Below are 13,615 nucleotides of genomic sequence, written 5' to 3' on the forward strand. Positions count from 1 at the left end.
GGCTCTGGCGCTAGCTCGGAATTGGAACGTGCCTGATCGCCGTGCCTGATCGATAGAGCAAAGTACGAAATTTCCAAGAAAACTTCTTTTCAAATTGAATGCGGTATGTATGCGCACGTGGCAGTGATTTGAACCGGCTCTCAGAGACGAATGGAAACGGCGTTGAGTGGCATGTGGTTTGAGCGGCCGCATCTCTTCTGCGTTTCAGTTAAAGGTTTTATTTCGCCAGCTTTATTTTTTTTTATTGTAATTTCTTAGGCGCAGATCTGAGCGCATGACTGCCGCAGGGCAAATCTGAGTTCAATAGCCCAGAAAGCCTTCAACGTAGACACGAACAGGTCGAATAACAAGGCACTGAATGGAGAGGTAAGCCTGACATTTTACAGGACCACAGAGGGTAGTAAGCCGGCAGGCTCCAAGCCCTGAGTGCACACAAGGGCTCACGGGCGCGCGCACACACAAAAATTGCTTTATGAAGCGTGAAGACCTAATATCATTCTCCTCCGCACTCAACGGCATCGTACCTCCATTTCTGAATAAATTCATTCCTTCATATAAACATTGTACGAGCTCATATAAGGTACGAGCCCACTTATAATGCGAGGAAGATGTTCAGATCAGCGAAAAAAAAGTCCCTGGACTACACTGAGGAGCTGACATGCAGCCCGTTCTCTGAAACGTATTCCAGAAGCGTTCAAAAAAGTGTTCATTCACATCAGAGGAACGATGAAGATGATTAACCTTTTTTTGACATTCCTTCACAAAGTTATCGCCCTTTGCCCCGTCAAGTGTGCTGGAGAAGCAGCACTCCTTGAAAGCACCAGAAACAAATTCTTTAGTGATGCAGGCGCATATTTTTGTGACCTACATGCAAAGCGTAGCTGTTTACATTCGTTCAAGCAGTCCCAAGGTAGGCAGCGCAGCCTCTTTTCCCCTCCTCCATTGCAAGCAGCAGTGCTTGATACTCTTTTCTTAGTAGGTCATTAGCAGACAAATTTACCACGTATAGATTATTTGTACACGCGGGTGGCCTAAGGATGATCGCGCTTCGACGCCACGACTGAACGTGAAACTAAAACTGCGCTCTTGAAGTTTCGTTCCGCATGCAACACGAGGCATCCGCATCCAATCCGCATGCAATACGCATGCAGTACGCATGCAATACGAGGCGCCAATCTGACACGCTGTAGTGAAACAAAAGTCTTGCATTATGTACCGGCCTTTATATAAGCATTTGCTTCCCTGTCAAAATAAAAGAAACGAGCAGGCTGTTCATTTCCAGCCTTTTGTTTTGTTTTGTTTGTATGCTTGTAAAAAAAAAATGCCAAGCGCTAAACAGATGCCCAGTTATAGATGATTTTGATGGGGCTAGCGTAGACTAAAACCGGACTAACCAGATGCCTGCTGCGTATGCGCAATGGCAGAGGGTGCGTCCTCACCTGATCAAAGCTCGTGCGCGATAGGCGCATTCCTGTTACTGTATATGTAGGCGGTGGTACGTCTCCATTGCACTAACTTCTCTTATAGCATGATCTGCGTTTGAAACGAGGGACTTTTTTAAAATGCGAAGGAAAATGTTCTTTCATGCATTCAGTCGATCGCTTCGACACTGTCGACCTTTACAGCCGGGCTCCATCGGTTCCTAGCCTTGTTGTTTAACCGTACTGATTATTTACTTAAATTCAACCGGCCCTGTTGACTAAGTCAGCAGGCATGATGATCGGGGCATCCTTTGTGAACCAGATGAACGATCTCTTAAGTCGCCACCACGTTCCAGTAAAACTAATTTAACCACACTTCTGAACCACCGAAGCAGTTCACGCATACTCTCTACGTTCACAAAAGTTGACGCTGTATTTAATTAAATGTTTTCCGGGCGATCCCTTTTCATGTCTTGTTATGCCATTTCATTTGTTTGCTTTTCTAAGCAGTGTCACTGTTTTGTTTCCAATGTGGCTTTTTGTTATTTAAGCGATGAGCGACTCATACCCTTAAAATAATATACTTCCTTCTGCCCGATGAATAATTGAGTCGCAAACATTATCCACCTTATCCCCAGCGATGCGAAGTCACCCGGGTGGGTGCAGGGGCCGCCTTTTTAAGAGCGATACCTGTACTAGATGCAAAAGTCGATCTCCGGGATGCGCATAAGTTCGACCTTGGCGTGGCCTTGCGAAGGCCGTTTAGCAAAAGGTTTAGTTTAAACGTCAGAGGTCCAACCATAATTGAGCGTGCCTGACACAATGGTGACATCCAGATTTGGCCCGGGTCATTTCCAAAGTTTAGCCCGGGCCACTCCCGAAATTTGGCCTTGACCGGTTTGGACCACATTTGTAGGTCGCCATCGAGTCGGGCACGCTCAATTATGGTTCAATATCGATTTGGACCAAAATCGATATCTAACCATAATTGAGCTAGCCAGACACGCTGTGAAAACTCGCAGCGTGCAACCTCGGGTTCCATTCTTATATATATATATATATATATATATATATATATATATATATATATATATATATATATATATATATATCCTCTGTTCCGTAGCACGCAATCATTTTTCCGTTCGCTGGTTTGCTGACATGTGGCCGAATTTCTTTTCTGCTTCTTCTTTTCTCTATCTCTCCAACCAAACTAGCAGGGACAGCACCGTTCGTGAAGTATACAGTCAGGGACAAAAGCCTGAGGGATGCGAATCCACGGGGGAAAAAAGTTATTGCTGCTTTGCCTCGCGGTGGAGTCAGCTGCCTTCCTTCCATGGATGAAGCACATGTGTTCAGTCATACTTCCTTGATTTCATAGTGTTTCTTTTCCTGATTGCACACCGACGAAAGTTTTTCGGTGAACCGGCATCCCGATAACTTTTGTCAACGGCAGTACGCTTCACCTCGCAAGTTTTCCTCGCTACCTGGGGGGCGGTAATCGATCGGCCGCACCGAGACAGCGGTTAGTCGATCGGATGGATCAGGCGACTGTAGCTTTTTCGTCCCAGTATGGAGTTCGAGTTCGAGACAGGAAAGGTGCAATACGATATGTATGACGAAAGTTTTCGCACCTTCATATTTTCTTCCTCCTTCTCTAGTATCAGTCGCGTCTGATCTAGACTAACTTCTCGCATCAGATTAGTAAACTGAGATGACGATGGCACATGTGAAGTGTGATGCGGCATCATGATGCAAAAATCCTGTCGTTAAAGAATAAGTTTCCAAAAAGAAAGACTCCAACAGAAGCCCGCGTCGAAGAATCTTTCAGCATGACCGAATACAAAGAAGAGTGAAGTTCGCTGAAGTCCATGATCACAAATTATGAACATATATGCATGCTTAAAGGAAGAAAACTTGCACATAAGGAAAAAAAGAAAGTGCACTACGAAACGCCGTTTGCAGTCAAAAAACACAGCACACTATACTCCAAATAAAATATCGCTGCAACAAGTAAAAGTATAAAAAACAGAGGACGTGCAACAAAACGCCGACCTCTACAGAGCCCTATCACACACCAGAGACCAGTAAAACGCCTGCAGAGAGGGAAGCCATAAGAGAATTCGGCGCACAACACACATGGGGCTAGCTAAACTCAGTGCTGCTTTCTCTAAATACGGGTTAGAAACTTATTTGCACTCATGGTGCTAGTGTGAACGAACAGTTTTGATAATATTCTACTGTATAGCAACTTACTGATAGTATGGAAGTTGGTCTCCGTTCTTTCTTCTAGCCAGCTGACGTAGACCATGATTGTGCAAGCTTGTGGGATGGAGAGGCAGTAGAACAGTTACTGTATTTCCATTATACAAATTAAAATTAATTTCAAATGGCAGCTCTCTCTTAGCGCAGAAGATTTTTAAAACGAAGCGTCGCTTTTTGATCTTTACACGGCCAAGGTGTTTTGAAACACGCGTAAAACTCTTTTTTACAATACTGTCAATCCACAAAAGTTCCTTTAGGTAGACGTAACTCGCATTAGGAGCAAAATACGATAATATAGACATGTGCTCACACCTCTCACAGGCAGCCTGGCTCTGAATTTATGGTCTTTTATCACATTCATTACCAATTTCTTGGTCCAATTTTTATTTCAAACTACTCAAACATCGCATGAAACTGAGCGCAGCTGCTCTACTGCACTGATTAAACCGTTTATATGTAAACTTGCTAACCGCTCGCATTATAAACCTTCTCAAAACAGAAACCACAGCGCGAATTTACTTCCGCTAGATTTTTCAGGAAAAATTAAACTAGAAATATATATAGTCTTCTTGAGTACTTTTGTGCTGTACCTTCACTCACCGCTGACAACGTATACTCAGATCTGCCGTCCACACCGAAATGGTAGCAGAAGTTTACGGGATGGAATTGCGCGCAAAAAAAAAATTCTAAACTCTCACGCAAACGAATCGCCATAACTATCTACAAATGCGAAGGGATGAACATGCTCCCTCCACTATATCAATGCGGGTCACCAGGCAACATTAGAATAAATTTTGTTCCCGACTACACGTGTCCCGTAAAATTTTGGTTCCGACTGTACGTAGTATCATTACAATGATTAATAAATATATTTAAAAAACTACAGAAGTCGCAAGGACTTTGCTTTGTCATAGCGAGAAGGCAAAAGCTGGAACGATTTAGACGCTTTTGGAGTACTCCATATTTCCAATATGTCCGCGTTCCCTGGCACGACGCGAAATCTTGATATTGCGTCTTGCGGCAATAGTGCGATCCTACAGCATCAACATCTAAAATCCCTTTTGGGAAGCGAACGAAACACGCCATCTCACTATAGTATTCACCAAGCTGCAGCGACGCCGTGCTTTTCGGATCGCTGCATGCATCGAATGCTCCAGTCTCACAATGCGGCAACCGCACTCGGCGCCTGCAGATGGCGTCCATGCAGCTTACGAGGGCAAATTCCGGGTAATCGCACTTCCTGCTGTCGTACTGCTCTCTGCCGCCGCAGAGTACGCCTCGCGTGTCTCGTGGTGTGCTTGCGAGGGGCGAGAAATGCGCGATCTGGACTGTGCCGCAGCCCCGAGTGTTCAGAGAATGTTCCAGCCACGCCTTCGGAACGGGGGGCCCCGCAAGCGAACACGGGCCAAGCCGATCACCGCGCGGTCTTTGAAAGAAGTTTTCTACGGCCGGAAACAAATGTAGTGAAACAAGCGTCACATGCGTGACAGAGAAAAGAAAAAAAAAGTAAAGGACAGAGGGGAAGCCGTTTCGTGCGGTGCAAGACACAAAGGCGGCGCAGCAGAGCCGCCATGCGGACGCAGTCGTTCGGATGCAAATACGCTTTTTTGTTTTTGTTTTTGGAATACATACAGTCTCTCCCGAGGTCTCAAACAAAGGGCTTATCTAATGCGCCTTGTTGCTTCATTCATTGTTTACTTTCTACGACGACGAACGGCAGCGTGTGTGGGAGTTTCTGCAGGATGAATGGCGTCGGCGTAGCACGTCGTGAGCAAAATCTCTCGCGTACGCTTGCCTGTCAGTGAGAAGGCTGTTCAGAAAGGGTCGAAGATTAGTCGAAGAGTGGCTTGCGTGGTCACGTGAGGGGGGCTGTCTCGCGGGAAGAGAAGGGGAGAGCGGCGTGGCAAAGATGTTGCTGTCACTTGCACTCCTGCGCTTCAGACGAGGGCTTGTTCCTTCCTTTTCGGGTTGGTCAGTAAAGAATGTGACGCAAAACCTCCGAAGGGGGAGCGCGAGAAAAGAGGGCGGGGGGGGGGGGGGGGAAGAGAATTTGCCATCAACTGCAGAGTTCATTGAAAACGCTCTTAAACGGTCTGCGTTACTTCATGGGGATAGCGTGTAGGAAGAGAACGCCGCGATTTGTACAGAGCATGGTTCAAGCAGCCCGTTAGAATAACAAGGAAATGATGCTGCGGAAGACGCGAGACATGTGCACGCTCCGACTTCCCGAGGCTCGGCTTTTGATTCTTTCACACTTTTGTCCCAATATGGAATTAAATATTGCAGGGTTGCACTTCTCTGCTTGAGAGCGGAAATGCGAAAGCCTTTCCCTGTCCTCTCTCCCTCCATTTTTTTTTATTTTCGTTCATTAAATTTATGTTTAGTTTTTATTATTTTGTTTGTTTTTATTATTATCACTTTTGTATTTTATTACTATTATTGTTATTGATTTGTTCTATCACTTTTGCTTTTTATCATTTTGTTTTTAATTCTGTTTTAGTTTTATTTTAATTATTTACTCATTAGGGTCTAATTAGGGATGGTTAATGGTGTAGACACTTTTTGCTCACGCAGTCTGCACTCATCCTGCGGACGCCACTCATGAGCCAAAAAATGCTCTCGCATTGAAAAGGAGCGCAGCCGTCACAACCAAAACTAAGCGAAAGTTCTGCGTCTGCCGAATAAAATCTGGAAATGAGCAACTGTCCGCGCGATTTTTTCACCAGATTAACTCGGGGGGGGGGGGGGGGGGGGGGAGTAAAGTTTCCAGCACTTACACCAGTGAGATATAGATGAGGCGAAAGGGAAGCGGGGACCCACCGATGTCGAAAAACACAAAGAGGCCGCGATAAGGACTCGGATTTGCGGGATTCCGTACCATCGCATTGTGCTCGCTCTGACGTGAAAAAGCCTTCTGCAAAGAACCGTAATTGACGGCGCCGAGGACAGCGCGGATGTCGAAACAGCGGGGCGCGATTGTTTGCCCAGCCCTTGAGACTGTACTGTGCGACGCTACCTTGTATACACTGCGCGCAACGAGAGCCGGTCTATACAAATTCGCACCTGCTGTCTCTACTAGTAGTGAAAGAGAGAGAACGAAGAAACGCGGGAATGTTAACCAGTCGGTTAATTACCCTGCGCATGATGATGGAGAGAAAGAGAGCAGCGGGGAAAAAAATTGGCAGTGGTTTAGCTCTCGTGAAACCTGGAGAATTGCGAAAGCAACGAGGAGAGAGAGAGAGGCGATGAAAAGCTCGCGGCAGCGCGACGGCGGCCCCGGCACACTAAGCTATGCGCCGCTACTGCGCATGCGCAACTGGCGAGCGCGGCGGCGGCACCCCTGAGTCACCCGCGCAGCGACGGCGGCGACGCGCCAGCTGTGTGCCGTGTGACGTCACTGCTCCTCGCGCATGCGCAGTATATCCTTTCGTGAGCTCCGTGAGATGGCTCGGTGACTCGCGTAGTGTTGCTTTCGCAACAAAAGGGGCAACGGGAAGCTAAGAAGGGCGTCGCAGTGGAACTTCGACTGTGACCGTGGCTCTTTTGTGCACCAGTAACGGGCGTCGACAGTGTCTATGTAAGTGGCTAGTCCTCTTCTATGGCTCTTACTGAAGTCCCTGAGGGCGTTCAAGTGCTGATGAAAGCGGAGACCATGGTCATGTAATCTTGGCCTCGTGACAATAAAGGGCGCAATGTTCTGCCTCCAGAGACACTCCTTCATTGTCAAAGCGAGGGCAAGGTAAAATCAGTCGCTTCATTCGGGCCGTCTCGAAAACTGCCACTAATGGCCTCATGCACGCCATAATTTAGTTTATATATCTGCTGTTTTCTTTTTGATTTTATAAGCCCTTGATACTACCGCCAAGTTGCCCCGTTCTTGTCACTACTGGCATGCTCTCGGTAGAGTTCATCTCCTCAAGGATAAAGAGCGTTGTAGTGTCCGGCTACCGGAGGGCGCGAAGGGCCTTAGACGGCAGCCCAAAGTACACTATCCGTTAAGAGAGGAGAAAAGTTGTGAAATATGCAGTGCTTAGAAAAAACGCGTCAAACTGAAGCGGAATACAGCAAGCGTCGTTTCCATTTCGTGAAGAACTAGACGGGCGAGAATGCCTCCCAACGTTTGTAAATGATTCATTTCAAACACCCTTTGTTCAAAGCGTCGTTACGCACCATGATGGATTTGAATAATAAACTCATTTGCATACCCTACAGTGTCGCAAATATTATAGTTACATTGTTATAGTTCTATATTACCCCGAGCACGCAGTATGTGGCAGAGACGCATCGTAGTATCCTGAACTGGATTTCTCAGTGACTCGCGTAGTGTGCACGCAGTCGAATAAGGTCATGTTCGTAAACCAGCACGCGTTTTCCTTGGACTTCAACTCTCACTGACGTACTTTCAAATGCCTACTCCAGATTAATATGGAGTTTATAGAGTCAGCAATATAGTCCACATTCCGGGAAGACATACCTGCCCGCCCGCTCACCTGCCCACTCCTTTCGAGCCCGGAAAGTGCCCAGAGAAGGTGCCTTCGGTGGGGGGGGGGGGGGGGGGGGCACCGGTAGAAATGCATATCCCGCCTATGAAAGCCTCCTCCCTCCACCCAATCCCACCCTCCAGAGGGCCTCCATCTATTCATCCATCTCCACCTTTCACAAGCCACCACCAGCCAACAGCCTAACGGCGAAATTAAATTCAAGGACGAAATGGGAAGGCGATCAATATAAAAGAGATTAAAATGTACGATCAATATTGCAAACGCACATTTGTAGTGCCATATCATATGATCTCCTGCATGTTTTGTTTTGTTTTCTCGCACAATGCTTGAATATTTTGCAGATGTAGTCCGTTTATATAGCTGGACTTCGTGCTACAAAGAGCTTGCCAACTTTTTGCGCAAAAGTTCAAAACCTTCCAGCTATCTCTGGGTCGATGATGTGGCAGCAATAATATCTCCGCTGCCACCACACGCGGGCGTCCGCTCCAAGCCCCGCACGGAAGCGCATTCCTGGACTGCGTGAACACAGAGGGTGTATTAGCTAGAGAGCCCCCTTTCCTGTGCACCTGGCCACCTGCGTTGCCGGAAATTCGGGACAGCGGAGTAGTTTCACTTTATTTTCCCCACGTTGTGCATAAAATCAAACTAACGGCTCTGTTAGTGATGTGATTCATGCCAAACGCAAAGTAAAACGGCTGAGAAAATCGTTGAAGACAAAAAGCAAACCTGGAAACAGCAGTCGCCTTGCCAAGGCTATTGGTGATTTGAAATCAAAGATCAAGACAGCAAAAACCAATTATTGCACGAGAACGCTGCCCAGTGTTCTAAAAGGCTCCCCCTTAAAATTTTGCAATTTTCTAAAGCCTAATAAAGGATGTAAGAACCCTAATTCCCAAGAACAAGATATAAATTGTGCTGTAGTGTAGCAGCCGCGCTCTCTCACTGTGATGAACGGTGGTGGTGAAAGACGACGACGATCCTTAGGTGTGAAGCTCGCTCGCAGCCCGAACTTTTGGCTGAACCTTTGCTGAACGTTGCAGAGCGACCTAGGTTCCGCTGAGTCACAACCACCATCCTACATTTGGTGGAGGCTGCTGTAAGATCCTCCTCTCCTCCTCATCCTGGAGCTCCGTAGCCGCACCTTACCTTCGCCGCCAGTTATGCCTGAAGTCACCAGCCAGACAGCCCCCATCCCGTCGCCTACCATCCTCTGTTCTGGCGGGCTCCGGCAGCGAGATCCCAGCGTCTTCAGCGGTGCCGACGACCACGATGTTGACGACTGGTTGGCGACTTACGAGCGCGTCAGCGCCCACAAGTGGGACGATGCCACCAAGCTTGGTAACGTACTATTCTATCTCAGCGACGTTGCCAACTTGTGGTTCCGCAACCACGAGGCCGACTTGCCTACCTGGTCGTCCTTTAAGACCAGCTTCTCGGAGGTATTCGGCCGCCCAGCTGTGCGCAAACTGCGCGCCGAACAACGCCTCCGCGCTCGCGCTCAGCACGCCACTGAAACTTTCACCAGTTACATAGAAGATGTTCTAGACCTGTGCAAACGCATCAATCCATCCATGCCGGAGGCCGAGAAAATTAGCAACATCTTGAAGGGCATCTCAGACGACGCGTTCCAAATGTTGCTCGCCAGGAATCCACAAACGGTGGTGGATGTCATTCAGCTTTGTCAGAGCTATGACGTCCTCAGGAAGCAGAGGAATTCTACTCGCCGACCCGGCGTGCTCGACGAGACCCTTCCTGCGCCGGCGGTCTGCAGTCTGGTCTCTGACTCGGCCTCCCTGCTTCCCCAGATCAAGGCCTTCATACGGGAAGAGGTGGCCCGCCAACTGTCCCTACTGCCTGTGTCTGGCGACCATGCGCCAGCCCTCGATCCCGCACTGCGACGCACCATCCAAGAGCAGGTCGCCGACGTTTTGCCCTCTAGCTCTCGGCTTCAGCCTGTGGCTGCTCCCCTCACCTACGCTGAGGTTGCCGCCAGACCCCGGCGCCACGACGCCTATGTGTCCCAACCATCTGTCGCGCCGCTACCACCTCCGTGGCACCTATCCGTCGTCGCCTGCCGCCTCGCCGTGCCGTCATGAACCCATGGCGTACCCCCGACAACCGCCCCAAATGCTACGCCTGTGGCTTGCCGGGCCACGTCGCCCGGCTTTGTCGCCAACACACGCCGAGGTTCCGGGACGAGGCAAGCCCATTCCACTACGACCCTGCGCCTCCTTCGCTACCAGTTCCCTCCAGCACCACTGCGGACTCCTTCCACCATGACCGCTCTTCATATTCTTCACGCCGGTCGCCTTCTCCCCGTCGTCGATCTATCTCTCCCATGCGCCGGCGATCACCCTCTCGTCCGGAGGAAAACTAACAGCCGCAGTTCCGGAGGCAAGAACTGCGATTCCATCGAACTGCCCAAGTCCTCCGTCTTCACCTGCGAATGTTATAGAAGTATTTGTTGATGGCGTCGCCGTTCTCGCCCTTGTAGACACGGGCGCTGCTGTATCCGTTATTAGCGCAGCCCTTTGCCGTAGACTCCGTAAAGTGACGACGCCTGTTTCGAACTTTTGCCTCCGCACTGCAAGCTCGCACCGCATTCAACCTCTAGCATTACGTACAGCTCGCCTTGTTATCCGGGATGTTGTGTATATCGCCGAGTTTTTCGTGCTGTCCTCCTGTTCTCATGACGTCATTCTGGGCTGCGACTTTCTAACCCTTCATCATGCGATCATCGACTGCGCCCGTGCCAGCATTGAACTGTCTCCGCTCTGCGCTACTCTGCCGTGCGACACCTCTCTCCGCCTCGGTAAAATGCTGGTCGCTGCAGATACTTATATCCCTGCCTTCTCTGCTGCCCTGGTTCCCCTCACTTGCGCCTGCGATACTAATTCAACTGTTCTCTTTACTCCGATCGATGCCGCTGCCCGTCGCCACTGTTTCCTCCTTCCGTTCGCTCTTCTGACTGTATGCGATGGCCACAGCGCAATCTATGTCACGAACCCTTTTTCTTGTCCATCAACGCTTCTCCGCGGCAATGCCTGGGACATGTAGAATCAGTCGATCACGCTCTTCCATACTCCGTCTCTGAAGAACCTGCCCCTCTCCAGATAGATGCCATTGGTTCGCCTCCTGCTGCGCCAAACCTATCTGTTTCTGTTTTTTCCCGATCTATCGATGCCAGCCTTTCGCCGCACCAACGTGATCAGCTCGTCGCATTACTTCAACGTTTCCGTACGTCCTTCGACTTCCCGCACAGCTCTCTTGGCCGCACATCCGTCGTCACACACAGCATTGACACCGGAACGCATGCCCCTTTGCGCCAGCGTCCTTATCGCGTGTCGGCCCCTGAACGCACCGTCATTACCAAGGAAGTGGACGACATGCTTCAGCGCGGCGTCATCCAGCCTTTTCGCAGCCCCTGGGCCTCTCCCGTTGTTCTCGTGCGGAAGAAGGACGGATCCATCCGCTTTTGCGTTGATTACCGTCGCCTCAACAAGATTACGCGCAAGGATGTGTATCCACTTCCCCGTATTGACGATGCCCTCGACTTCCTTCAAGGCGCGGAATTCCTTTCCTCATTGGACCTCCGCTCCGGCTACTGGCAGGTGCCCATGGCTGCTGCTGATCGGCCAAAGACGGCCTTTGTTACGCCCGACGGCCTCTACGAATTCAATGTCATGCCGTTCGGCTTGTGCAATGCGCCGGCAACATTCGAGCGCATGATGGACACAGTTCTCAGCGGACTCAAGTGGCACACGTGTCTGTGCTATCTGGACGATATCGTCGTCTTTTCTCGAGACTTTTCGTCCCACCTGGTCCGCCTCGAGCGTGTCCTGCAATGTTTGACCGACGCCGGCCTGCAACTGAATTTGAAGAAATGCTGCTTCGCAGCCCGGCGGCTTACCATCTTGGGCCATGTCGTCTCGAAACAAGGCGTCCTTCCCGATGCTGCAAAACTGCGCGCAGTCGCCGAGTTCCCCCGACCCACTTCCCTGAAAGAGCTGCGGAGCTTCATCGGGCTGTGCTCATATTTTCGCCGCTTCGTGCGCAATTTCGCTTCCATCCTGTCTCCCCTGACTGATCTGCTTGCCGGCGACGCCAACCTCTCGTCTTGGACACCAGACTGTGACGCGGCGTTCACCACGCTTTGGCGCCTGCTTGTGTCCCCTCCGATCCTCCGCCATTTCGACCCCAGCCTGCACACTGAAATTCACACTGACGCCAGCGGCGTGGTCCTCGGCGCCGTGCTGGCTCAGCGGAAGCCCGGTTGCGCCGACCATGTTGTTGCGTATGCCAGCCGCACTTTGACAAAGGCCGAGCGCAATTATTCCGTGACAGAAAAGGAGTGCTTGGCAATAATTTGGGCCATTGGAAAGTTCCGACCTTACCTATACGGTCGCCCATTCTCTGTCGTTACCGACCACCATGCTCTCTGTTGGCTGTCGTCCCTCAAAGACCCCTCAGGCCGTCTTGCTCGTTGGGCGTTGCGCTTACAAGAATACGACATTGAAGTAATCTATCGATCTGGCCGTAAGCATTCTGATGCCGACGCACTATCGCGTTCCCCTCTACCTCGTGACTTAGACTCCACATCTTCCGCCACCACTGATGCCACCTCCCTTGATATTGCCGACATGCCGTTTGAACAACAACGGGACCCCTGGATCGCTTCCCTCCTCGCTCTCCTGTCTACACCATCTCAGCGACCTGCGACCCGCACTCTCCGTCGTCAAGCCCGCCACTTCGCAATACGGGATGGCCTCCTTTACCGCCGCAACTACCTTTCGGACGGGCGCAAATGGCTCCTTGTCATTCCTCGGCACCTACGTTCCGACATATGCGCCTCTTTCCACTCCGACCCCCAGTGTGCTCACGCCGGTGTGGTGAAGACCTACACGCGCCTTCGACTCCGCTTCTACTGGCGGGGAATGTACCGTTTCATCCGACAGTACGTTCGCTCCTGCCCGGAATGCCAACGCCACAAAACCCCTTCTCGCCGTTCTATTGCTCCGATGCAGCCCTTGCCTTGCCCCACGCGCCCATTCGACCGCGTTGGCATCGATCTCTACGGGCCCCTTCCCATCACTCCGGCTGGACACCGCTGGGTCACAGTGGCAGTCGATCACCTTACCCGCTACGTCGAAACGTCATCCTTGCCATCCGCGTCTGCGCCCGACGTTGCGTCTTTCATCCTGCATCATCTCGTTCTACGCCATGGTTCCCCTAAGGAGCTTCTGAGCGACCGCGGCCGTGTCTTCCTCTCAGACACCGTCGAAGCCCTACTTCGCCAATGCCGCATTGTTCACCGCTCTACAACGGCCTACCACCCGCAAACGAACGGCATTACTGAACGTTTCAATCGAACATTGACCGACATGATCGCCAAGTATGTTGCCTCGGACCACTCAAACTGGGACCGCA

Source organism: Amblyomma mixtum, chromosome 1, assembly GCF_055824585.1.
Source record: "Amblyomma mixtum isolate Tamu chromosome 1, ASM5582458v1, whole genome shotgun sequence".
Classification (NCBI taxonomy): domain Eukaryota; kingdom Metazoa; phylum Arthropoda; class Arachnida; order Ixodida; family Ixodidae; genus Amblyomma; species Amblyomma mixtum.